General features: G+C 43.6%; 1 long non-coding RNA gene across 1 annotated transcript; it reads left to right on the top strand.

Annotated features, from left to right (window-relative positions):
* The first annotated feature begins 24 nt into the window (after window positions 1–24).
* LOC112390623 (uncharacterized) lies at window positions 25–27429 on the top strand. Its single transcript, XR_003001310.1, has 5 exons — window positions 25–361; window positions 1163–1304; window positions 4739–4836; window positions 7287–7408; window positions 27298–27429. It is a non-coding gene; the product is annotated as an uncharacterized LOC112390623 (long non-coding RNA).

Genomic DNA, 27429 nt, shown 5'->3' with positions numbered 1-27429 from the left:
GGGAAGTGGTTCCCTGAGGAAGGGATGCAGGTAGACAAAAGCAACTGCTCTCTACTGCATCTTTGAGAGTGAATTAATAGCTCCTCTTTCAACCTTTCATAAAAGCCATTTCTGTGGGATAAGAATGCTCCCTAAATCAAGGAAAGAGCCTTCCTTGGAAATCCAAGGGAAAAATGAAATGACAAGGGACGAAAATCATGAATGTCAAAAGTGAGAGTCCAATGGTTTTATGCCTAGCTGTCTCTCTTTTCTAGTTAGTGAAATTTAGGAGGATTGATCCGGACTTGTTTGTTCACGGACAGATACACCTGTGCAAACAATGACTTGGCTTGCTGTCAGCACACTCTGCTCTGCAAAGGAGGTAATGCATTTTCTGTAACATGCATGACAACAGCTGTTACTTAGGTTACTTCCTCTTTAAAGAAAGAACCTAGTGGTTTTGTTTTGCTTTTCTCTCCCATTGGGACCCCAGGCTTCCCAAGAAAGGTCATCCATGAATTTGGAAGATAAGAAACAGACCCATGGGTGTGACCCCCATCTCCATCCTGAACCTGGGGGGCATGTGTTTTCAGCCTATTGAAACTATCATAGGTGTTTCAGATTTCCAAGAACACCGATATGGTTTCAAGTATATAGATTTGTTTTTCTGTGGAGTAACATTGAAAGAGATCCTATTTTTTTTTCTAGAAACTTGTAAGCTTCTCCATGTCCCAGGTGTCTCATTTTTGCTAGTAGAAGGGTAGCGTGAGTGTTGTTCTGAGTAAAAGTTTGGGTGGTACAATGCAGAATTTCAAAGTTGTGGGCTGTGCTAACCATCTATTATCTGTGTGTCTGAGAAGTAGAGAGCGTAGAATAGAAGTTAGGGGTATGATGAACTCTGGAGCCAGTGCCTTGGGTTTTATGTTGGCTCTTCCACTTACCAGCTGTGTGTTCTTGCACCAGTTACGTAACCCTCAGTGCCTTGGTTTGTCCATCTGTAAAATGGGGATAATAATAGTGCCCGCTTGGCAGCATTGTTCTGAGGATGAAAGGAATTAATACGTGGCACATAAACAGAGCCTGGCACACAGAAAACACTCGGTAAACATTAGCTCCTATCGTTGTCTGTATCATCACTGGATATAGTCAAGTGAAGTCTTTTGGGTGTATCTTAATCCCAAAGGAACAACTGCCCCGGAGAGGGAGCTGTGAAGCTTACGCTCCTCTGCTGGCCTCTCCCCAAGCCCCGTGAAGAGCACAGACCTTGGAACCGGCAGCCCCGAACCCAAACTTAGGCTCCACCACTTACTGGCTCTGAGACATGGGTAAGTTGTGTGACTGCGGGCAGATTTGGCATGCCTGTGGGTCCCATTGTCCTGGGTTGTGAAACCAGGACGGTCACACTCCACTCACTGCTCTGCTGGGTGGGCAGGTCAGGGAGATGGTGTTTGCCAGCTGCCCCAGGCCTGAGGTCAGCGGTGGTGAGTGGCCAGCGGCTCAGATGCATCCGTTCTCTCCTCTTCTCCCCACCGGTAATGTTTCAGTAAACGGAAGCCACCTACAATGCACTGTGACTTGTTTTTAACAGTCTCCCGTTTTGTCTCTGTCTTGCTCTCAAGATTTTGCTATTCCGGATTTCAGAAAATAGTTCAGTTGCCAAAATTGGTTGAATGAGCTACTTTTAAAATTAGTCAAGTGATACGAAGTATCGCTTTGCAGAGTGGTTCTAGCAGTTTCCCTTCACAGAACCATCCTATTAGAGAGTGTTTTGACAAAAGGGGGAGGCTTTACAAAATTCACTTTATGAGCACGCCTCTGACCGTCCACACCCGGGAAACTTCGTGTTGTAGAAGTCTCTTCCCTTCCCTAACAAGAGCATCACAGGAAATCAAGACGTGGATCGTCGTCAGGAAATCTTAGTGGAGGCATCCAAAGATAGACATGTTAAATTTATTATCATTATTCACTTCAACGGTGAGGTCCTTCTTGGACTACTCGTTTGGTCCTATCTGGACGGCCTCAGGTTTCAACCTCAGCTATTTAATTGCAACTCAGTTCAGTAGCTCATGTTTATGGATAAATGAGCAAAACAGCAAAGATCAAAAGCAAAAAATAAAATTACTACGGAATTCAATATTTCAGAAGCTAGAGCTGGGTAAATGTTAGTGAAGTGTGGCGTTCAGAACGAAAGTCCTGCACTTAGGATAATATGCCTAACAAGGAAATGAGATTGACACAGCAATTCTCTGTTCTTGTTGTCCCCTGAGGTTAGAGATTATGCAGTGCATGTTTCTGTTTTTAGCTTCTTTGGTAATTCCTATGGTGAGAGGCAACTCTGCGTATTTGTCAAGGTTGCACTCCTGCCAGGTGATGGGTCTTTGAGGTAGTGCAGGAAACACTGTTCTTATCTGAGCCTTGAATTCTATCCCTCCCCACCCTGGTTCCCCCGTGATGGAGGGCCCCCTTCCCATGGCTGATTTCTTTATTTATGCTCAGTTGCCAGGGAATTCCACAGAGGAAACATAAGTCTATCTTAACCACATTGTTGCTGTGAGAAATGTTGAAATGGGTGTCCGGAAGACAACATGTTTATGTTCTTTATTTGATATCTCATTGTAATCCTGAGGCCTTTTAATACCAATTGAAGGTAGCCTAAGAACAGGAAACTATGGAACATCAGCATGGATTTGAATGAAAAATAAACTAGTTAGGTTTCTTTCATGACAGAGAAACGTGGGTTTGGATCCAGTGCCTCTTTTTTTTTTTTTTTTGCTGTACGCGGGCCTCTGACCGCTGTGGCCTCTCCCGCTGCGGAGCACAGGCTCCGGATGCGCAGGCTCAGCGGCCATGGCTCACGGGCCCAGTCGCTCCGCAGCATGTGGGATCCTCCCAGACCGGGGCACGAACCCGTGTCCCCTGCATCGGCAGGCGGACCCCCAACCACTGAGCCCCCAGGGAAGCCCCCAGTGCCTCTTTGATAATAGTTATTGTAGCTGAGTCCTTGGGTTGAAGTGGCATCAATAAATTCAACTCAGGCCAGCTGGAGGAGCGAAGGGCTGTATCAACTGACATAGCTGGTAAGGTTGCAGGGGTAACAGATTCAATGCAGCAGTCAGGGCTGTAGTCACTGGCACCAAAGTGTCGGTGCTGGCAGAACTCCTCCCTCCTCATCCGCTCCTCAGCCCTGCTTGTCTTGGCTTCTTTGTGAGTCGCCCTTACTCTCTCCTATTGAAGATCTATCCTGTCCACATGTCAGAGCACACAGCCACCCTCAGCCTCAGCTTAGTACCCAGGCAAAGGGAGCTCCTTTCATCCAGTGCTTGTAAATCCCAGGCAAGAAAGCAGATTCCCTCTACTTTGGGACATAGGCCCACCCCTAGACCAGCCAATCTCTGTGGATGGATATTATGATTGGTTGACCTGGGTCTGATGCTTACTACTGTAGCCAGGGCAGAGGGTGAGTTCCCAGGAGAAGAGGGATGCAGTAGCTGTTGTTGGAGTCCAGGACAGTCCATCCATTGGCTGTCTGACATGCATATCTTACAATCACGAGAATGTATTCATTTATCATAACTGTACCTATGTTCAACGAAAGCACACTCACATACTCTCCTGAGAGAAACAACCTATTGTCACACCCAGTTATTACATCTACCTCCAAGGGTAGCATTTCTGGGCAATGCCTTTTCCTCTAGGTCAAGTTCAAGCGTGGCTCTTTATGGTCTGGCCGCCTGTGACTAACCATCTCCAAATATCCAGCAGATAACCGTGGAGGTAAAAGAAGATAAATGCAGTTAGAACTCCTGGTTAGAAAAAAGGGGAAAATGGAGAGCAAAATGCAGCAATCACTGGTCCTTAGCCTTTTCCATATCCTGCTAGATTGACAAGGATAGCAAGCAGTCCTTTCCCTAGCAGCGAAGCCTCTCCAAAGATCCGGTCACTTGAACTGAAGTGGTTTTACTGGCAAGCTTATAGTCAAACAATAGGATGGGTATGGTACATTAGCTCAGGGAGATGCCGAAAACATACTCTGATCCCCAACATCCATGCCATCCTCAAACCGCTCTGTTTATGGGTTGGGTGATGGGCTTGGTCGTGTATTCCAAAACCCGAACCGAGCTTCCTGGCCTGCGATTCAGGATTTGGATGACAAAACATTAGCTTTTCAGGTACTTCCTTTTTCACGTGAGCCATTTGTATTGGAACCTTTCTACAATATAAAACATACTTCTCTGCCTCTTAAAATAAAATACGAGCAATCTGTATTCATTGTGAAAAAGGAAAAAATACAGATGAAAAACAGAAGTATCACCTGTAATACCACGATCCGGAGAGCAACTGTAAACACTTGACTTACATTCTCCCAGATGGTCTTTGTTAGTACGTGCATCGTGCTTGTGTGTATGCTTAGCAAAAATGGAAGCATGTCAGACAGCTTGGCTAAAAGCCTGCTTTCCTCCTCCTGCTTTGCTAAAAGGTGATAGGATGACTCAGGAGAGAGGGAAGAGAATTGGTTTTTTTAAGTGCCTGGGTATAGGCACATTATCTCATTTAATCAGGACTGTGAACCCAGCAACATAGGAATGTATAGTGGTCCCAGCCCAGGACTCAACCGCTGTGCCCTGCCTGGACCTCCCTCTGTCCCCTTTTCCTCATCACTCCTGAGGGTTAGTTCCCCTTGGAAGAATCTCTTTTCCTCCAGCCTTCCCTTCTCTTTCTTCTCTCTGTGACAGAGACCCTTGATGCTTTCTGTTTGCAGCTTTGTGGGAAGCTCTTCAGGAACATTTGAATGATTTGTGGAGCCAGTGGGATACAATATGTGGAACCATGACTGTCCTGGAATTTCTAGGACCAGAGGTAACGCTCGAACATCAGAGTAAGTGCTTATGGTCCTGGTAGATAGGGCATACTTCAGTCTGGGGCCGTAATCCCTGGTTCTTTCATCAAGACTGAATTTTAGGATTTGGGTCAGGTGCAGTCTTTTTGTTTTTTTTCCTTTCTTCTCCCCTCAGGTTCCCCTTGGTCACTGTACCCCCAAACACTTGCCTGGACCAAAACTGAGTTCTGAGTATAGACCAGAGGCTGTAGACTCAGACACATGTAGAACCTGACTTCCTGTGGAGAGGCAACTCTATACTCCTTCCCGTACTACCCTGTGCTTCTCTGTAGTATGTTTAAAAAGACAGAATGGCTGTTTTCTGCATCTTTGCAAAATGGCCTCTCAACCCAGTTTCGAACATCTCAGTGGGAATGTTGAAGTTGAATTGGTGGACAGGTCGGACCTCTGGAAGTTTATCTTCATCTTTTTTGGGAACTTTAGGTCAAATATACCCAGTGCCTGTACTGCTGCCGCCAGAGGGATGTTTTCTAAAGGGAAGTCGGGTCACGTCACTGCTCTGCTCAGATCCAGAGCGGTTTCCCCTCTCACCCAGGCCAAAGCCCACACCATGCCTGCCAAGGCCCTTATTATCTACCCCGCTTGTGCCTCTTGTACCCCCTCTCTGTCCCCACCCTCCTGTGCTCACCGCACTCCATCCACACCAGCCTTGCTGTTTCTGGGGCACTTGAGGAGCTGCCCCAGTTCAGCGCTGGCTGTTCCCTCTGCCAGCATTCTCTTCCCCGCACATCCACACGGCTTGCTTCTTCAGCTTTTTAAAGTCTTTGATCAAATTCTCCATGTGATGCCGCGGAGCGGCTGCGCCCGTGAGCCATGGCCGCTGAGCCTGCGCATCCGGAGCCTGTGCTCCGCAACGGGAGAGGCCACAACAGTGAGAGGCCCGCGTACCGCAAAAAAAAAAAAAAAAAAAAATTCTCCATGTGAGTAAGCGGACCCCGAGTGAGAGCAAATCCTCACTTCTCACTGAGACCATCCCCACCCTGCCCGCGCACTCGCTGACCTTCTGCCTGCTTCCTCTCCAGACTTTATACCTACTTTTTTCTGCTTGCTACCTTCGTTTGTGGTGTACCTCCCCTCACTAGAAAGGAAACTCTATGGAGACAGAGAGTGTTGTTCATTGCGGTATCTCCAGCACCTAGGACACTGCCTGGCTCGATAAATATTGGTTTGAATGAATGAATTGAAGGCAGTTTCCTCAGAGCCTCAATGATCATCACCTAGAAACCCTTCCCCCACTTTTAAAACTAAATACAGATGTCCACTCATTAATGGAATAGATATCTTTTTGTAAGTTGGCTATGAAATCAAATCTGTTTGCCTCTTGATTTTCGTTATGAAATTAAAGATGCACTTCTCTGAAAAAAAATCTCCCTGGAGATTAAACAAGGATTAGGAAAGCTTCCAAGCCTATGACATTCTGGGCATGATTGTCATGCTGTGTTTACTTGCTGCTTTGGCATTCACCAATCCGTTCCTTCCACTTGCAGCCCATAGTGGCAATTCTAATTAATGCTGCCTCTCTCTCTCCAAGGAGGGTTTTTTTTTTTTTTTTTTTTTAAATGCTAGGCTCTCCTCACTCCGTATCAGACAATGTTCTGAGCTTTCCTCTCGTTTCCTTCTCCTAAAGCCTAATGTATAACGGTACTGTCCAAGGTTATCAAGCCGTCCATCTTACAGTTACAAATGAACCAGTTTAGATTCCCTGTTCTTACCTTCACAGAGACCACCTCACCTAACCGATATTTCTTGGAGTCCTCAAAGGGGAGCCCCACAACTTGAATGTCAGCTATAGACACCATTTGGTGTCCACCATATTCTTTTTCTCTTGCTTTGGCTCTTCTGAGTTGATATGCAATGCCAAAGACATCTCTTGGAGGACTCTCAGCGTTATCACCAGTGCAGGTGGTGTCCACTGGGGGCTGCTGCTTCCTGATGCTCCCAAGGCTGCCAGGCCTCTAGAGTTCTCACCGCTGAGAAGTGGAGGAACGACCTGGTGCCAAAGATATCGCTGCATTTGGTCCTCTGGGCATTGAAAAGCACTGCTTGGGTTTTTCTTTTTGGTTGCTGTTTGTTTATTGTCTGCTTGAAGCTTTGGAGTGATGGTTGACTTGACTTCCACCATTCCTACAAATGTTTCAAAAATCTTAAGGTCAACTTTTAATCAGAACTCAAGCCCAAGATTCCACGGGCTTCTTGATGCTGTAGGTGCTTGCAAGGATTTGAACTATCCCATTGGGGAGGTTTTGGGAATGAGAGCCTTGAGAAAATGATGCCCATCTTGCTCTAAGGATTGCTACTTTTTTCTTGTGTAGCAGAACATGTTACCCCAATGAAGCTGACTGTTGCAAATATCCATGGTAGTGTCAGCACATAGCTCACGTTGTGTTCCATTCATTCCTTTATTCACCAGATCCACTGAGCACTTACTCCATGCTAGATGTTGGAGAGACAACAGTGAGTGATACAAACATGGTCCTGCCCACCTGGAGCTCACCTGTGGTCCAGTAAGGGAGGCAGATAGATAGTACGCAGGTAAGTGCACATTGATTACAGATGAGTTAAGACCATTAAAGGAAAAGCCCAGGTTAACTGAGATTGTATGGGGAGGGGTTAGTGGGACAGCCTCCTGGGTTGTGGGAAAGGGGTTCTGGGACAGCCCCCCGAGGACTGACAGAGAGGGAATCTGAGACCTGAAACATGGGTCAGAGTTACATAGGAGTAAAGAGGTGAACAATTTTCCAGGCTGAGAAAACAAACAAACAAACAAAAAATTTCTTAAGATCAAGTTTTCAGGAATCTATAAAATATGTAAAACATTAAATCATCACTAGCAAAGTGGCTGACTGCAGCATATTAGCTTCAATTTAAACATGGGTTGTAGTAATGTCCAAAATAACCCATCTTATTCCCAGTGACTCGGGACACATTTTCTTTGCACCTGCTTCCTTCTCTGACAAAACCTGTGTTAAGTAAATATTAATGAGAATTCCAGGACTCTTTGGTTGAGCAATTTTTTGGTCTAGTTTTGTTTATTTAAATCATTTCCAGGGAATTCCCTGGCAATCCAGTGGTTAGGACTCTCACTGCCGAGGGCCTGAGTTCAATCCCTGGTCGGGGAACTAAAATCCCACAAGCTGTGCTGCACGCATTCCCCAACCCCCCAGAGAAAATCATTTCCAGAATCTAGTCCTTTGCTTAAGCCATGGAATTTTGTGGTATGTTTCTTAAAGTGGTCATCAGCTTTGTGCTTTGGTTGGCTGGACCAGCCCATGGAAAGTCCCTAAATGTACATATAAGGGAATCTCTGGATCTGACACACAAATGAAGAAAAAAAAGATGTTGCATAAGGAAGGTGCAGCAAGAATTTCAGTAAGGACACCTTGGATATCAGACCACGGTGATGCAGCTTGATGATAAGCACATTTAGTGCTCTGTACACGGGTATAAACTGTTTCTGGGAACTGACATGGCCTTTTTGGAAGAGGGTGAGGTAGAAGCAAGAAGCCAGGGATCCCCCTTTGTGTGGAGCCTTTGGACCTTTCATGAATCATGGACCACAACCTTGGTGGATGCCAGGAAGAAACATTCAGCAGCAGCCTTTGCTTTTTAAAATTTATTTTTCTTTATTTTATTTTATTTTTTATTTTTGGCTGCATTGGGTCTTCGCTGCTGCGCACAGCTTTCTCTAGTTGCGGCGAGCGGGGGCTACTCTTCGTTGCGGTGCGCGGGCTTCTCATTGCGGTGGCTTCCCTTGTTGCAGAGCACGGGCTCTAGGTACGCGGGCTTCTGTAGTTGTGGCACATGGGCTCTAGAGCGCAGGCTCAGTAGTAGTGGCACACGGGCTTACTTGGTCCGTGGCATGTGGGATCTTCCCAGACCAGGGCTCGAACCCTTGTCCCCTGCATTGGCAGGCAGATTCTTAACCACTGCGTCACCAGGGAAGTCCCAGCCTTTGCTTTTTGATAGTTCCTGAGGCTTGTGAGTAAAAAAAAATAATCTGCATTCATGAGATTCATTTCCACCATTCACAAACCCATCTCTGTTTCTTCTGAATCTAAGCCTAAGACACAAAATATGGATGTCTGAGCAACTTGTACTCTTGGGTGTTATGTAAGTGATACCTTCAGTGTCGCTTTTTTATGCCAGTTTTGGCAAAGTTCCCATATTTGTCTATAGAATAGTATTGACTTACACATCCCAGTTTAAAACTACCTCATGAACCACGCATAGGTGTCTCATTCATTCATTTAATCAGCATATATGTTTATTGAGCACCTCCTATGTGTCAGGTGCTGTTTTATGGGCTGGTGGTGAACAAAACAAATTTTTTATCCTAATGAGCTCACACTTAATTGAGAGGTGCAGTCATTGAATAAATATATACATAAATAGAGAAATATGTCAATAATATAAGTGCTAAGAAGAAAAAATGATAGGGGATAGAGAGTGACAGGGGCAGAGATGTACTGCTTGGTACAGGGCAGCCAAGAAGATCTCTCTGAGACGATAGCATTTTAGCAGAGACCTGAAAGAAATAAGGGGAGAAACCACATGGTTTTGTGGGGGAAGAGCATTTTGCACAGAGGGAACAGCAAATGCAAAGGAGCTGAGGAACGAGTATGTCTCACTTGTTCAAGGAATAGCGAGCACAGTAGTGGGAGTGGGATGGGGCACCAAGCCGGTGGTGGGCGGGAGGGAAGATGTGTTAGGACATAAAAGTCTGAGAGGTAGTCAGAGGCCAGGATAAGTCGGGTGAGGTACGGACTTCAGGTTTTAACCTCTGTGTGATGGGCAGCCGTTGGAGGGTCTTGAGCAGGGTCTGGCATGATCCCACTTAGGTTCTATTCAAGGGATCCTGGGGGTGGCAGAGACTTTTGCTGTCGGGCTGGGAGTGGTTGTTCCTAGAAGGGCTCCAGGTCTCCCACCTCTCTCTAAACCAGGGCAACCTCGCTTTGATGTATTTCACGTATTTGGCTTCTGGGTAGATTTTTTTTTTTTTTTAAAGAAAGGTTCTCATTGTTTCAAAAACTTCCAAAAATTATTGTTTTATATTGCCGGTGATATTTATAAAAATGGGTGGCAAGTAGAAAAATTAAAGTAGTAGGAAATGAGTATCTCATAAATTTTACTCCATTGAGAAGACAAAGATGGAACCTACTATGAAGACAGGGGTGGTCAATCTGAACCTCAGCTGGACCATCTACATTTAAAGCAGTTGAATTGTTCCTTTGTGTTAACTACAGAGGAAGAGAGCAAAATTAAAAGTGAGGATTATATAGGGTATTTATAATACTTTTTAGTAGGGTGGGAATAGAAGTCTGCTCAAAACGAGTGGCTTCTTCACATCCATCTTTAAGAACACATGTGTAGTTAAGACAGGTATTCCCTGTGCAGTGCAAAACTGAAGTTTAAAAACACGTGCTGTTGGGCTTCCCTGGTGGCGCAGTGGTTGAGAGTCCGCCTGCCGATGCAGGGGACACGGGTTCGTGCCCCGGTCCGGGAAGATCCCACATGCCGCGGAGCGGCTGCGCCCGTGAGCCATGGCCGCTGACCCTGCGCGTCCGGAGCCTGTGCTCCGCAACGGGAGAGGCCACAACAGTGAGAGGCCCGCGTACCACAACAAACAAACAAACCAACAACAAAAAACCCATGCTGTATATTTACAACATTTTAAATAGAACTTGTCATTTTTGCTTCTTTCCCTTTGTATTACACTGATGAGTGGAAAAAATCTAATGTTTGAATTTTTAAGAATTGATATTTTAAATTGATATTTATTTTCATGAATTTTAAAATTTATTATCTTAGGTGTTATTAAGTTGTTGCCTGACACTTATTGAGTGACAACAATATGATAGGGTCAATGTTTTTAACGCGATTGATTTAAAAAGACATAAATTCTTTAAAACTCAAAACCTCAGTAAAAGTACGTCATTATTTAAAGGAAGCCTGCTCTCTGCTAGCCTCTGTGTTGAACATTTTGCATGCATTAAATGTTTTAGTCCCGATAACCACCCAGAACCGGGCATTATTTTACTCACTCCACAGATAAGGAAACTGAATCACAGAAAGTAAAGCGATTGACCCCGAGTCATGAAGCAAAGGGGTGGTACAGCTGAGCTTGGGGGCTGGATCTATCAGCCTCACGGCCGGCCCTTCTGCTGCTGCAGGGAACCATTCTCCCAGGAAGGGAAAGGTGGTTTGTCTGGAATACTCTAGATGGGGTCTAGATCTAGGTGTCAGAAAAATTTCACATCCTCTGTGCCTTTGCGAAAACGTATCTTTACTTGAGCCCATGGTCCAGTGACCACATAAGTGCTGTTTCTAATGCTCTGGGTTATGGAACCTTAACATATCAACATTTTGGGGTTCTTTTGGGGATGGAAAATGAAATTTGAAATAGATTTTTTTAAGTACATAATAAAACCTCAGAACTTTGATATCCATAAAATAATGCTAATGGTTCTTGCCAGCAAAGTGTGTCACTGGATGTGAATCCAATATTGAGATACGTTTGTCAAAATCTTTCTCCTCAAGGAATCAAGACATCTAGGAATATCAGTCCTTAGGATGTTCATTGCTCTAATAAAGTTATTCCATGTTCCTGCAAACATAAATGCCTAGTCTATAGTCTTTGGATTTTAATGTGTAATAAAAATGGAAATAGATTAAAAGTTAGATATTAACACTAAAGGGGAAGGAACAGACATAATTGTATGAATGCACTTAGGTCACAATGTGTTCATTAAATGTTGATGGAAGCTGACGTTCTTCAGATGGAGGAATCAGTCTGAGAAGGGACTAACATAGCCCCAGGGTCAGTTGTCTTCAGTGTCCGCTCTCTGCCTTCTCTATCTCTGCTGTCTCTCTGTCTCTGTCTCTTTCTCTCTCTCTTTGTGGCTTTCCCTTCATCTTAAAGTAAAAGAGTACTAGGGTAACCAACAAAATTACAAGAAGTAGGATAAAAAGTGGGGATTTAGCCCAGTAATTTGAAAACATATTATAAGGTTACAAATAATAAAACAGTGCTTGGCCAGGAATTAGGCAGCAGATAACACATCAAACTAGAAGGTCAAGAATCAGATTTACTTCCAGGTGGGTAAAGAGAATCAGAGTCAATCAGGAAGTGACTGGATGGATTTTTCAAAAAATAATTTTTTCTATCATTTTCTAATTCCTTAGGAAAAAAAAGTGACAAAGTATTTTCTCATTGCTTACATCAAAATAAATTCCATTTGGAGGAGATTTTAATGTAAAAACAAAACTCCATAAAATATTAGAAAGAAAATAAATATCCTAAGCTGGTAAAGGGCTTTTAAAGCATAACTCTGAAGTAGAAACAGGAACAGGTTGATCGATTTTATTAAATTTTAATTAAGAACTTGTATATGATTAAAAATATAATACCCAATTGAAAGACATGTAAACTTGGACCAAAATATGCAATTGTATAACAGTTAGTATCATTATTATATAGGGAGGCCTTATAAGTAGAAAAGATCATTACCCCAATATCATAGTTTAACAGAATGATGAACAGAAATTACTCTGAAAAAACAGCTGTTTAGTAAGTGCTTAAGAAAATACTTTTAATGTCACAAGTAATCAAATAGATGCATGTTGAAGATTTTTTTTTTTTTTTTTTTTTGCTTATCAGACTCTCAGAGATTACAAAGCATAATATTTAGTCTTTTCTGGGGTATAGGAAAATTGACACCATGGATAAGAGCATTATATAATATTTCTGGTGAAAAATTTGGCAGTGTGCATCAAAAACTTTTAAAATGTTTATAGCTTTCAACCCATTAATTTCACTCAAAGTATTTATCCTAAGGAAATAATTAGAAATGTGGACAAAAATTTGTACAAAATATTTATTATGGCATTAAAGATCATAAATATTGAAAGCTATAAAAATTGCTCATGACAAAATTATATGTAAAAAAAGATGATCTCAATTTGATTAATTTTCTCCACAGGGATACTGGAAGAAAATAGATCAAATTGTTAATAGTGATTATCTCTGGCATTTTAGGTGACTTTTGTTTCTATCTTTAAACTTTTGTGAGTTCTCTGACATGTCTACAATACTCATGTATTTTCTCCACACTTAAAGGAGAAAAGATTAAATGTTAAAAAAAAGAGTTCCTTCTCTTTGGCTTCAGACAGATTTTGAGCACATCCTCCTTGGATGGCTACCAGTTAAACTATCAGTCTTTCGTGTTGCAGTGTGAATTAATTTAAGTATCTTTTCCTTTGTAGCTAAGAGAAGGGTCCTTGACAAAGTAGTCAGAGAGGGGAGGCAGACTTAGGCAGGCTGCTTTATCCCCTAAGTGCTTTTGCTTTTATGGACCCCTTCTTCCATAAAAAAAATAAAAAATTGTATTTTAGAATTGGGTTGATATGTAGGGGAATATAATCCAGGGTAGATTATATTCATTTTTTTCTTCTGATTTGAAAAGAAATTAAAACAATTTTGTGGGCTCCTGAAAGCATCATGGCCCTAAGTACTGTGCTAACTGGGCCTTAATAGAGGAATCGGCCCTGGGCCCCGGTGTGAGGCTCAGGGGTGCAGGAGCCGGGGGTGGGGAGGGGCACACAGAGGATTCTAAAAGGCACATTCTACTCCACTGAGTGGCCTTGAGCATTTCCAATTTATTTGTTGTCTTTGTGAGAAGAATCCAAATTTCAGGCTCCCAGGGAATGCTTTCTAAGCCCTGTAGTGAATTGTGCATGACATTTTCAAGGCCTTTAATGGGAAGGCGTGCTAGACTCTATGTGAATTTCTGATTGGGGGTGGGAGTGGTTCACAAAAGGCAGGGCGACTCCCAGGCTTCTGACCAGGACACCTGGCTCTGTGGTGGTGCCAGTCTTCAATGTAGAGGTCATGAAGGAGGAAGATTTCTATTTGGATATGTTGAACTTTAGGTGACTTGGGACACAAGAAAGAGGTGGAAAGTACAGTCGTTGGGATGTCCTAGAACTCAGAGGGGAGAGGCGTGCTAGATTCATGGGCTTGAGACACCAAGGAACAGGGGGTGGATGATGACACGAGCATGGGTGAGTGACTGGGAGAGCAGTGAGAAGAGAGGTGACATAAGAACAGAGTTCCCAGAATGCTTCCAGAGGATTCGGTGGAGGGCACCTGGGGGCAGGAAAGAGGAAAAGCTCAGGCTAGTGATGTTGACACTGAGAAGGGATACAGTTCCCAAAGGAGGATGTGATTCACAGGTTTAAAAGCCACAAAGAGGTTTAGCAAGATAAGGATTGAAAAGTAAGACATTTAAAGGTTAAGCAGTTGTTGGCGACCTCGCTCAAAACATTTGGTGCCAGGCCAGATTAAAGTGGGCTTAGGAATATACGGATGGAGAAATAGAAAGATGACTCTCTTGAGAAGCTGGCTGTGAAAGGGAAGAAAGAATTCAGGTCATAGTAGGGTTATTATTGTTCTTAAGCTTTATTTATAAGAAAGGAGATAGTAGAGCATGCTTATATACTGAGGGGGTAGGAGAACGTTGTGGGTTGAGTTGTTTTGCCTGAAATTCATATGTTGAAGTCCTAACCTCTAGTACCTTAGAATGTGACTTATTTGGGTAAAGGGTCTTTGAAGATGTCATTAGTTCATATGAGGTTATACTGGTGTAGGATGGGCCCCTAATCCAATATGACTGGTGTCCTTATATGAAAGGAAAACTCGGACACAGGTCTGCAAACAGGGAGAACTCCATGTGAACACAAAGGCAGAGATTGGGGTGATATGTCTACAGGCCTAGGACCACCAATGATTGTCAGCAAACCACCAGAAGTGAGGGGAGGGGCCTGGAACAAGTCTTTCTCTAGCACTTTCAGTGGGACCATGGCCCTGGCAACAATCTGATTTCCAACTTCTAGCCTCCAAATCTGTGAGACCATACATTTCTGTTGTTTCAACTAATCTGTTCATGGTACTTTGTTTTGGAAGCCCTGGGAAAGAGAGAGAGAAAAGAGGAGGAGAGGGGAGGGAAGGGGAGAGGAGACCTAAATAAATCCTAACTCGAATGCTCTGGCTAGGTGGTATTGTCAGAGCAGCATTCTGCTTAGGGACCACCATAGGAAATATGTCAAAGAATACATGGAAATGCCTCCGAACCAACTAAGCGACATGAAGAGGGCTACATCCGGTGTTTTGGTTGTATCTCTTCAGTCAAATGACCTAGAAGTCATTTCTACACACTGCTGCTGGAGACACAAATCCTTGTGAGTTATTTTTCTAATTGATCATTTCTCTGTTATATAAGTTCAATAAAATCTAGCATCACAAAGCATAATTCATCGTGCTCTTAGAGATAATAGTTACAGGAACTTGGCAGTATAAATCTTGGTAGTATTGACAAAAAGCGTTTATGTAGATATTTCCAAATACCTCAACTTGAGCAGAAAAGTGGGAGTGAATAAGTAACAAATTGCACTCAAATTTTAACAAATTGATTTCCACTAAAATCAAAATGAAAAAAGATTCATATCTTGGCTGAATATTAATTTTTATGCTCTTTATAGAGGGCCAGATTAATCTTTAGGGTAAAATTCATAATTCAACCAAATAAAAATTACATACATCAAGAAAAAGAGCTAGAAATGTATTCAATGAAAGGCAGCTCTTTCTCAACTCTAACTTGATCTTCATTTATTTACCTTTGGGGAACAAACGCATTATCAGACATTTGCTACCTTATTTACTTTGTAAATGACTTCTGATAATGTTGTTTGTGCTAAAAGGATATGAATACTATGTTGAACAGGAGAAAGGCTGTTTCATGTTTATGGATTGCCCAGGAAAAGCTGCGTCTGAGAAGAGGGCATGTTCCATGCTGGAGTATGAGGTGAAGAGGGGGAGAAAGGAGCAGTAAACAGACACCGTACAACTTGCTAAGCTTTGTGGCCTTGGGCAAGTCACTTCACTTCTCTGGGCCTCGGTTTCCTTATCTCTAACACAGAGTTAATCAGACCTACTTCACTATTGTATGGGAAACGTCTAGAGTGTCTGAGGCAGAATAAAAGTGCAGTTAATGTTAGTAGCATCTCTTTTATACCAGGATCTGTAATGGGAGACAGTGTGGTATTGTGGGAAACAGGTGAGTTTTGGAATAGGCTGGTCTAGATACAGATTTTAGCTCAGCTTCTTACTAGTGTGTGGTTGACTGTTATCAAGTTACCAAGCTTCTCTGAGTCTCTTTTTCTTCATCTTACCACTCTTATTTTGTAAAGTTGTGTATTGATTAAATGAGACAACATAAAAGAAAGCATTTGGCATAGTGACTCTCAGGGTCACTGCTGGCCTGTATGACATCTTCATGTGAACTGCAAAAATCAACCCCTTCCCCAAGTGATTTGACTTCTGCCTATTAGAAAGTCTTCCTAATATACTGATAATTAGAACAAAACACTTTACGGCTTACAGTAATTTTCTAGAGCCGTAGCAGAATACCACAAGCTGGGTGACTTAAACAACAGAGGTTTATTTCTCACAGTTCTGGAGCCTGGAAGGTCACGATCAAGGTGCCGACAGGGTTGGTTTCTCCTGAGACCTCTCTCCTTGGCTTGCAGACTGCCGCCTTCTTACTCTGTCCTCACATGGCCTCTCTGTGTGCTCACATCATTGCTGTCTCTTCCTCCTCTTATAAGGACACCGGTCCTATTGGATTAGGGTTCCATCCTTATGACTTTATTTAACTTTAATTACCTTGCTAAAGGCCCTATCTCCAAATACAGTTACATCGGGGGGGTTAGGTCTTCAATATATGCATTTGCAGGGGACACAGTTCATGCCATAACACTGTGGTCTAGCAGAAAATTGTCAGAATAAATATGCAAATCTATGGTATCTACACTTTGAATGTGGTGCCTTTGTGCAGAGTGCAACTTGGGGAGCCTCCCACAAGGCTGGCACATAGGTGCTGATTTAACGCATATTTCCTCTTCTTCCCTCTGTCTCCTGTCTCGGTCTTCCTTTCCTCCTCCCAGGCATCTGCAGATCTTGCAGCCTTACCTGAGTAGTTGTCATCCTGAATGGGGTTGTACGACCCCCCCACGAGGAGTCTCCGTTGGGAGCAAATGTCACTTGAGTTTTCCTGCCTCCACACCTACCCAGAGTCAGGGTTGATATTTCTACCCTATGTTTCTCTTTATCCCACTGCCTCCTCATCTCCTCAAGCCAATCTGTGAGTGTGAAACTTGAGGAAATCAAAAAGGAGCCCCTTAGCAGGAAAAAGCAGGTGAGCTCTAGGGAGCAGTAGCTAAGCAAGGAAGCAGTTGATGAAAAGGGACTGATGCTGGACAGGTGCTAAAGAGTCTGCCCTTTCAGCTTAGTTCCACCATTCCTACTCACTCCTTGAAGACTTTTGTCCAACGGTCTTTCTAGTCACCCCTATGCTTGTCAGCACTGATGACTTCCACTTCTAAGAGTTGATCCATCCAACACCTGAGCCAGTGACTTTCATCTCCATTCCATTGCAGCTACCAGCCCAGAAACCTGGGAGTCATTCTTGATTTTTCTGTCTCCCTTACCTTCCATATCTAATCCATCACTAAGATTTTGGGCTTTATCTCCAAAGTATCTTTCCAGTTAGTCAACATCTCTCCATTTCTACTACCATCAGCTAAGTGCAACCACTTAGCTGCACCTGGACCACTGCTCTTAACCTATCTTCCCAATTATATTCTTGCAGCTCTCCAAACCACTTCCCACCCAGCAGCCACAGTGGATGTTATACAATGAGAATTTCATCCTTCCGTTTCTCTGATGCAGACTATTTAGAGACTTTCTGTCGCTTTTGGAATAAAAGCTGAATGCCATTCCATGTCCACACAAGCCTCCCCTGCATGGTTTAGCTCCTGCCATATTTATCACCCTCACTTCATGCCCCCTTTCCCCTCACTCACTCACATCACCTTTCACTTTTCTTCAACATGCGTCCTTTCTTTCTGAACCAGGAAGCAGGCTTTCACCTGCAGACACTGAATCTGCCAGTGCTTTGATCTTAGACTCCCCAGCCTCCAGAGCCGTGAGAGAGAAATTTCTGTTGTTTATGAGCCACTGTGTTTATATGTTTCTGTTGTTTATAAACCATGATGGCATTCTGTTACAGCAACCCAAACAGACTAAGACAGAAATTGGTGCTGAGAGAGAGGTTGCTGTTGTAACAGAGGCCTAAAAGTGTGGAAGAAGCTTTGGAAGTGGGTAATGGAAAGAGGCTGGAGGAGTGTGGAGATGCATGCTAGAAATACATCTGATTCTGATGCGGATTCAGAAAGAAAAGAGGAGAGCTGTAGAGAAAGCATCAGTCCTCCTAGAGAATACCTAAGTAGTCATGAACAGAATGTTGATAGAAATATGGACAATAAAGGCCTTTTTGATGAGGCCTCAGATGGAAATGAGGAACATGTTATTGGAAACTGGAGGAAAGGCAATCCTTGTTGTAAAGTGGCAAAGAACTTGGCAGAATTGTGTTCCTGTTCTAGTGTTTTGTGGAAGGCTGAACTTGAAAGTGATGAAATTGGATATTTAGCTGAAGCAGTTTCTAAGCAACGTGTTGAAGGTGTGGCTCGACCCCTCCTGACTGCTGATAGTAAATGCCAGAAGAGAGAAATGAGTGGAAGATGGAATTGTTAAGCAAAAATGAACTAGACTTACAGATTTGGAAAATTCTCAGCCTCTCCATATCACAAAAAGTGAGAAAGCGTGTTCAGGAAAGAACACTGTGTGGCCAAGTGACCACTGGATTAGTAAGTGTTTGAACCACGGACCTAATCAGCCTTCTCGATAGAAGCCAGGTGTTATTCTTCAAGACGAGGGGGAAATGACCCCAAAGGCGACTCAGAGATCATTAGGACTGCTTCCTTAGTTTCAAAAGGGGGGACCATCGCCTTGCTTTCAACAGGCCAGGTGACCTCTTCCCAAAGCTATGGGGGCAGGGCCATCCTGAACCTGGGAGGCCCAACCCCTGCCTGACAAAGTTTCAGGGACAGGATCACTACTCCAGTGGGTCCAGGAAGTGGGACTCCTGCCCCAGTGGGCTTGAAAGGCGGCACTTCTGTGCCAGTGGGCCTGGAGCACAGAGAACTGAGCTAAAGAGGATTATTCTTGAGCTCTAAGATCTCATGGAGTTTGCCTTGTAGTTTGGACGTATTTGGGACTCATTAACCCTTTCTTCTTTCCTATTTCACCCTTTTGGAATGAAAATGTCTGTCCTATGCCTGTCCCACCATTATATGGTGGAAGCACACAGCTTGCTTGGTTTCACAGGTTGGCACATGAAGAGTAATCTGCCTCAGGATGAGTCATACCTCCAATCTCACCCATATCTGACTTAGATGATATTTAGATTGAGACTTTGAACTTTAGACTTTAGAGGTGTTGCTGGAACGAGTTAAGACTTTGGGGGCTGTTGAGATGTAATGAATGTATTTTCATGTGAGAAGAACAAGAATTTTGGGGGGGCCAGAGGCGAACTGCTATAGTCTGAATATTTGTGTCCCTCCAAGTTCATGTGTTGAAACTCTAACCCCTCACTGTGATGGTACTAGGAGATGGGGCCTTTGGGAGGTGATGAGGTAATGAGATTAAAACGGACCCTCGAGAGCTCCCTCACCCTTTCTGCCACACGAGGACACAGGGAGAAGACAGTCATCTGTGAGCCAGGAAGCAGGCTCTCACTAGACACCAAATCTGTCAGCACCTTGCTCCTGGACTTCGGTCTCCAGAACTGTGAGAAATAAATTTCTGTTGTTTATAAGCTACCCAGATATGGTATTCTGTAATAACAGGCGGAACGGACTAAGACACCTTCCTTGGGGCTTTGATACATGCTGTTCCTCCGTCTGGAATTATCTTCCCTTCAATCTTTGTTAGGCTGATGCCTTCCCAACTTCGAAGTCTCTTCGTAAATGTCCACCCGCTGGCGGGCAAGAAGGTCTTGCCCGCTCTTTGTCAAGCGTGCCTCCACCTCTCTTACTCTCTCTCACAGCGAGTTCTTCTTTGCCTTCGCAGCATTGATCACAATGGTAATTTCATATTTACGTCTTTGTTCTTGTTTACGTCTGGCTCTCCCACTAGACTGTCAGCCCTGTGAAGGCAGGAACCGTGTTGGGTCGTCCTCCATAGTGAGCCCAACACTTAGCGTAATGCTTAGCACCTAGGAGACACATTTGTTGAAGTTTTGAATGAATCAGCTGTTAGATTTTGGTTAAGTCAGTCATCAGTTCTGAACTTAAACTTCTTCACCTGCATTCCCTAAAGTATCACCCTAAGATTTATAAAATGATTATGAGAAACTTTATGAGTCATTATGTTTTTAAAACGACATGTTTCCATTTTAATTAGTACCTATTAATTCCCTGCTAGGAAAGGTGGGGAAATTAGCACTCCCACTTCTTTCCACTTTCCTCACCCGCCTCCCGTTTTTGTTAGTTATATTATTTTATTATATATTGGCAAAGTTTGTAACATTTACACCTGCTTTGTATCTCGAATTCCCTCAGCGCGGCGAGCCGCTTCTGACCAGCAGAATGACGAATCACCACACGCTAGATTCTTCTCGCATCACACTTTATTGGAGTACAGCTTGGTTTCAGGCGGATGGAAGGAAGACCCCGTACGCTCGAGCCTGTCTGCTTATATAAGGGCTTAAGGACTCGTGTAAGTCCCCGATTCGTCCGTATGGTTATCGCATTTCGCAAGCCGGACTTTGGATAGGCCACTGCTTCAAAACCTGATTAGCATATTAGGTGCATACGCCCTAGCGGCATGCGCAATGGCTATCCAGCCGCGCCCTACACCTCAGTTACTTAATCTTAGCTTTCTATTTAAATGGATTAACTGCTCACCATCTGTATCAATTTACATTCTTGGTTTCAAACAACAAAGACCAACTTTTGTTAATTTAAGCAGAAAAGGAATTGATCAGAAGGATGTTGGGTGACTCACAGGTGGGAAGGCTGGGGAATCCTGCTCAGAGCTGGGCAGGAACTAAGGGAGGCCGAGCAGTGAGCAAACTCGGCTGAGGTCCTGCCATGTGAGCATCAGGTTAGGATACACCGCAGAACCCCCTCCCTCACTGGACCATCCCTCCCTTCCTTCTTTCTTCCCTCCTCCTTCCTCCTTTTCTCCCTTCGTCCCTCGCATTTCTCCCTCCTCCTTTGCTGTAACGTGCGTCGAAGCTTTCTTGTCATCTCTTTTCATTTTACTTATGATTAATCTGAGAAGCTTTTCCAACCGGTATCTGCTCTTGTGTCATGTGGATGAATTCCCCTGGACCCTTCCCTTCTACTGTGTCCGAAACCTTATCATTTCCCATTCTGTGTTGTTTGAAGGCTGGGTGTTTTGTTCTCTTTCCACCTTTTTTTTTAAGCCTTGGGAGTGGACAAAAAAAAAAAGAGGGCAGATGAGGCTGAAGATGTGGGAAATCTCCACCAGAAAACCCATGCTTTGTTTTGTATTCTAATTTTGTCAAGTGTCCTTTATGAGAATTCACCCCAACTAGTTGGGGTAGATCACATTCTCATGTGCTGTGGTCCCTGAGCTCCAGCTTATTCCACCCGCACAGGTCCTAGATCCACTGAGTGGTCCTAAAGCCTTCATTTCTGGCAGAGAAAATGGCCCCTGGGTGTCTCTTCCTATTTCATTCATCCATCTATTTTCTATTCTCTCCCATTTCTATTGGGAGACATTTCTATTCCCTCCCGATAAGAAGAGGGAAAATATGAAGGTGTACCCTCAATTCACTTCTCTCCTGATTGAGAATAAAGGAGTTGCAGTTTACGATTTTTTTGATTCCCTGTTACTGCATCTGGTGGGCCAGGGGTGGGTGATGGTATGGCTGGAGGGGTTGGGGGCCAAAGGTCATATTTGGGAGCTATGCCAGGTCAGAAACTTCTGCTTCATTCATAAGCTGCCCTCCCCTTGTTCGGTTGATATCGGTGAAATTTCTGCTAATTGTTTGACTTTAAGGATTGAAGGGGAAAAGTCTGTCCATCTTCATTGGTTCCATCACCCTGATAATATACCCCCATTTGCTTAATCTGATTCAAGTTGGATTTCTGTCACTTGTGAGCCAAACTCTACTAACACACGGAGTGCCATAGATGCAGGAGGCAGCCTTCTGGTCAACAATGAGAGACTCAACTTGTATCTTATCAGCTCTCTACCCTTTTCTGCTCAGAGGTGGGTCATAGGGAGCCTATGACCAGGAGCATCTTTCTCCAGGGGCAACATTGGGTTGTTTGCTTAAATACTCAGTTTGCAATCACATAAAACTATAATGTTAAGCTTTAACAGACCCAGTTTAGACTGGATCATTTTAAGAGTAGCTTGACTGTTAATTTTATGTGTCAGCTTGCTTAGGCCATGATAGCCCAATATTTGGTGAAGTATCAGTCTTGATGTCTCTTTGAAGGTATTTTAGAAATGTGATTAACATTTAAATCAGTAGGCTTTGAGTAAAGCAAATCCTCCTCCTTGATGTGGGTGGGCCTTATCTAATCAGTTGAAGGCCTTAGGAGAAAAAAGACTGAGGTCCCATGGGAAAGAGGGGACTCTGCCTCCAGACAGTCTTCAGACTCAAGCTGCAACATCAGCCATCGCCTATGTCTCCAGCCTGCTGTCCTGTCCTACAGATTTCACGGTTTGGGGTTTGCCAGTCCCCACTATTGCTTAAGCCAATTTCTTAAAATTCCCCATATATATGGGTACACACACACACACACACACACACACACACACACACACACACACACCCTAATTCAAGTAGCAATTACTGAACACCTCAGTCACCACAGATTTTCAATGTATCTCCTAAGGGGCAACTAATTTTGCCTGTTGCTGACTCCTGTAGGATTTGCCAAGGTGAGTTTGCTGCAAAGGGAACAGGCAGGCTCTGGATTCAGACCACTTCAGGCAGGTTTCAGTCCCCAGACCTACCACTTACTTGCTGTGTGACTTGACAGCTTCTGCACTCTCCCTGTGCCTCAATTTTCTCATCTGTAAAATAGGACAGATGCTTGGATGTACCTTGTAAGGTTCTGTGAGGATTAACTGAGATAATAGATGCAAAGCATTTATAACAGGTTCTGATACGTAGCAACTTCTTAATAAGTTTTGGCAATTATTACAGGTCCACTGTAGTCCCATATCTGAAGCCTACAGAATGTACACTGTGTGTTCCATAACATCACCAGCAGGGGCTGGGTGGCCCCTCATAATCAAATTCACTCATATTTCTGCAGTGAAATCCACTAAGAGGAGTAAATAAAGACCACAACCTATTAGTTCAGGTCAGTTTTTGCTACTGTATGAGTTCAGGAAAAACTTGGTTTTCAGAGCTCTTTAGATTTTGGAATTGTGGCTAAGGAATTGCAGACCCACATCACACGATAATGTTTTCAAGATTCCCCCAAAACAAGTTGGCTTGCTGGGTGAGCTTGTTTAATATTTCCCACATGAACACTGGAGCATGTCTATCATAAAAATAATTTTTGTTTAGGCATAATTGATAAAGAGCTATTTTTTAGGACTCAGCACCGATATGAGTTGCTTCTGGAGACTGCTCCTGGTTTGCCAGATGAAAGCTGTGCCCTCAGGGTAGAGAGGATGCTTGTCTCCATGCTGTGCTGTTTGTCACAGGGTGGAGGGTGTCCTTCCACTTCACACCAAGTCCTCCCTGTTCCTTACACAAGCTGCTAGACTGAGGGACCAGACCTGCCATGTGCTGGGAGGAAGCCAGGCTCTTGGTGGGATGTGGGAGAATTAGAGTCATACTCCTTTACCCATTCAACATATATATTTTTGAGCACTTGCTCTGTGCCAAATATGCGAAGCTCTGTCTATATAGCATTTTATTATTTATCAAGCGCTTTCACATCCATTGCCTCTTTTAGTAATCTGATAAGGAAGATACAGTCAATGGGGTTATCCTTGTTTTACTGGTGAAGCAGCAGTCTTAGAATGTTTGTGTCACTTTAAGGCACAGATGTAGCTGACCTGAGACATAAAACCCGGTTCTTCACTTTCTTCTTGCACTTTGTGAAACTAGGGGTGAATATCTATTTTTGAACCCATAAAGAGTAAAATGCTCGGCAGCTGTTGGTGCCCACAGTCAAAATAGGATTTGAAGAGCTTTGGCAAAACGTCTCATGGAACCTGTTTCAGCTTAAGGTGGATAATCAGGTATTTCATGTTATATGGGGTTACCTTGTGCTTTGGGTGGTGTGCTGCATCACCCAGATCCCCTCTTCAGGATGGAAGGGCTTAGTTCCTTAGCTACTGGGAAGGTTGTTGGCTAATGTCTCTCTCTGGGAATTGCCATCAGGTGGGGAGAGAGCCCCACTCCCGCTTTGGGGGCAGCCTGCATCCCGTGATGCTGATATAAAAGCCCCGTCCCCTTCCCCTGACTGGGGACATCTCTGAAGGTCCATTCCGCTCTACATTTCCTGTGGGGTTGGTGAAAGGTCCTTATTGTATGAGAAAATACCCACTTCTGAGATTTCCTGTCTTTGTTCATTAAAAGCGAAAGAAAAAAAAAAAAATGACCCCTCTTGAAATTTACCAGGTCTTTTGGTTGAACTAGACACTGACGTTTGTTGTCTCTTTTTATTTATGAACATTCACTCTAGTTTTAATTTAACTCAAAATACAAATAGCCAAGCCAACTTGAACCAATTTCACCACTGAAATTTTTGCAGAACAGAGAATTACAAGAGGAACTTAAAGGACAAGGCATTAGTTGGAACAGGAAACAGAACATAATAGCAGACTGGAATACTTTTGGTGATGATGCATGGGGTTGAAATGATGTGAAAGGGAAATCATTTAACCATGGAAATTGAACAAAGGAGAATTCATGATAATGATTCCAGGCCTCAGTTTTCAGGAAAAGAAAATGGTAGGCATCAGAATAAGGTCACCCTGGCACATGTGGCATTTTGGGGATCCATTAGTCCATGTGCGTTTGGCAACCTGGTTTATTCTCTGCCAGAGCATGAGTTAGTTTTTATCTCAACAGTCCTTCTGCTCCTTTGAGGATAAAACACAGGCCCATTTTATGATATACTGCCAGATACCTCAGGGTAAGAGCTATCTTAGGGAAGGAGCATTTTCACAGACAAACTGGCGACTCAGTCTGAACTGGAGTTTCCAGGTTAAAACAGTTGCATTCACTGGAGAAAAGGAAGAGGAGGCAGGGCTGTTCTTGTGATTGTTTTTTCTAATACTTCCTACCAAGCCACTGCTTTGGGATAATAACAAAATGATTTCACTATGGAAAAATGCAGAGAAAAGAAACTGGGGCTGTTTGATTGGCTAATAATGAACATAAAGGACTTCATGCTTGTTGAATGGCAGATTGAAATCCAGTGTGTATTCATGCAGATCTTATGGGGGTGGTATTGGATTAGACCACAAATTAGTGCTGGCATTAATGAGATGAAAGCTATAAAATACCGAGAGTTCCACTAACCATGATCTCTGATAGGGCCCAAGTGAAAGCACCCAGACCTTTCAGACAAGTCTTGTGTGAAAGCAGAGCCATCAACAACAAAGAGACCTTCAAAATGAGGGAAAACTGGGGATTATATAAGGGACTGAAGTGGTGTTAGAAATCTTGGTTAAAAGAACAGAGCACAGGGCTTCCCTGGTGGCGCAGTGGTTGAGAGTCCGCCTGGCGATGCAGGGGACACGGGTTCGCGCCCCGGTCCGGGAAGGTCCCACATGCCGCGGAGTGGCTGGGCCCGTGAGCCATGGCCGCTGAGCCTGCGCGTCTGGAGCAACGGGAGAGGCCACAACAGTGAGAGTCCCGCGTACTGAAAAAACAAAAGAACAGAGCACAGCTGAATGACAAACGTAGCCTTGCCTAGAATAATGATTTCTAGAAACAGACCCTGTTTAGATGCTACTCAAATGATCAGGGAGAAAGATTATGCCCCTTCCTTGTAGAGAAGTTAGTCTAAACAGGAACCTCTCTGTGATAATACCACTATTGCTACTACTACTACCTATACACCTCATATGTGATATGTATCGTGATTTAGTGTTTAGTGCCCCCTTGATATTTGTCATCCTGTGTAATCCTCACGATATTTTCACATTGATAGTTGAATCCATGTCTGTGCACCCAGTTAGCGTTTGAATTCCACGACTGCAGGAACTGGGTCTTATTCATTTTATGAAAATCCTCCTCTTTCCGTTTAAGTGTTCACGTATAGGTAATTTGTTTCAAAGAACACAGCCAGGTGGAAAATCTCTCTTTCCCAGAATTTTTGGGATTGCCTGGCATATAGAGCAAACACTGTTATGACAAAATTATGTCATATGATTAAATTAAGTTGATAAATGAGCAGAAAATACCATGTCACATTAACACGGGTGGATTGAATTTGCACACGGAATTCCTGGATGACCTCAGTCTGCAAAACTCATCCACAGCAACTGTCACTGTATTCCCTTTCTCAAGTACGCTAGCAAGGTCTTGGTGAACACGTGTGCATCTCTATTCAACCTCCTGGTGTCCTAGAACTCCATCAGTAAGCTTTCAGGAATTCTTCTCAGTTTTGTCTCAGGTGAACCAGATGGGACCTCTCCTGTTGGTGCTACCCATGCCTATTTGTTGCCCATCATCCAGTGTTTTATATCCTGTCCCTCTAGGGAGGCCCTGGGTCATGAAGTAGCTATTGCCTGTCCAGCATGCTTTTTGTTCGAGGAACACATAGTGGTTGCTGTGTTGCTATGGGGGACAGGATTGGGTGGGAGAATTTATTTCATTTCCCTGATGGTCACCATCTTGGCTGCGTCCTTCCACATCATTTTCCCATATAGCTTGAGAGTTATTTCAGTGCCTGTTAAGTCCTTCAAGGTCTTAACACCATCCTTTAACCTGCTTTTTGTAGTCCGTCCTTTCTACTAAAGTTTGATGTATTTGTGCTCAGCACAGGGCCTGACATACAATATATGTTTATTTAGTAAATGTTGAAATGAATGCAACTACTACCCTGTGAGAGAGAGGCCCTTCCATATTCATTGTACATATGAGGGACAATTAAACCAAGAGAAGTTGCATCAACAATCTTAGATAAAAGTTTACAGCTGGGAAAACCCTTAGAAATGAACCAAGCCTCCCAATCTCATCTCCACTGTTTGTATTGATAAGAAAATTAAATTAAAAGGGAGTTGACTTTCCCAGTATCTAGTAGTCAGGGGGTGGTTTAGTAAAGTCTAGAACCCTGAGCCATGGTCACTGTCTGTCTCCCCACATGTCTTTCTCAAGGGTAAAGACAGTAGACGTAGAGATGCTTCTGTGTGCGTCATGTCAATCTTATTTCAACATCTTTCTGCCAGGTATGGCATGACGATGGATTTTTATTTACGCTCCTTGATGACTGCCTGTCTTTCCATACAGAGAACTTAAGAAATGTCAAGGAAGCAGAGGCTGGAAGGCTTCCTGAACTGGCTGGTACAGAATCCTAGAATCTAAAGGTCAGAAGAGGCTTTACATGTTCCTCAGGCCAGTCATGCTATGAAGTTTGAATCT

The sequence above is a fragment of the Neophocaena asiaeorientalis genome, unplaced genomic scaffold (genome assembly GCF_003031525.2).
Source record: "Neophocaena asiaeorientalis asiaeorientalis breed wild unplaced genomic scaffold, Neophocaena_asiaeorientalis_V1.1 scaffold39, whole genome shotgun sequence".
Lineage (NCBI taxonomy): Eukaryota > Metazoa > Chordata > Mammalia > Artiodactyla > Phocoenidae > Neophocaena > Neophocaena asiaeorientalis.
Note: the sequence above shows the minus strand (reverse complement) of the source record. Positions and strands in the feature narration are given on the sequence as shown.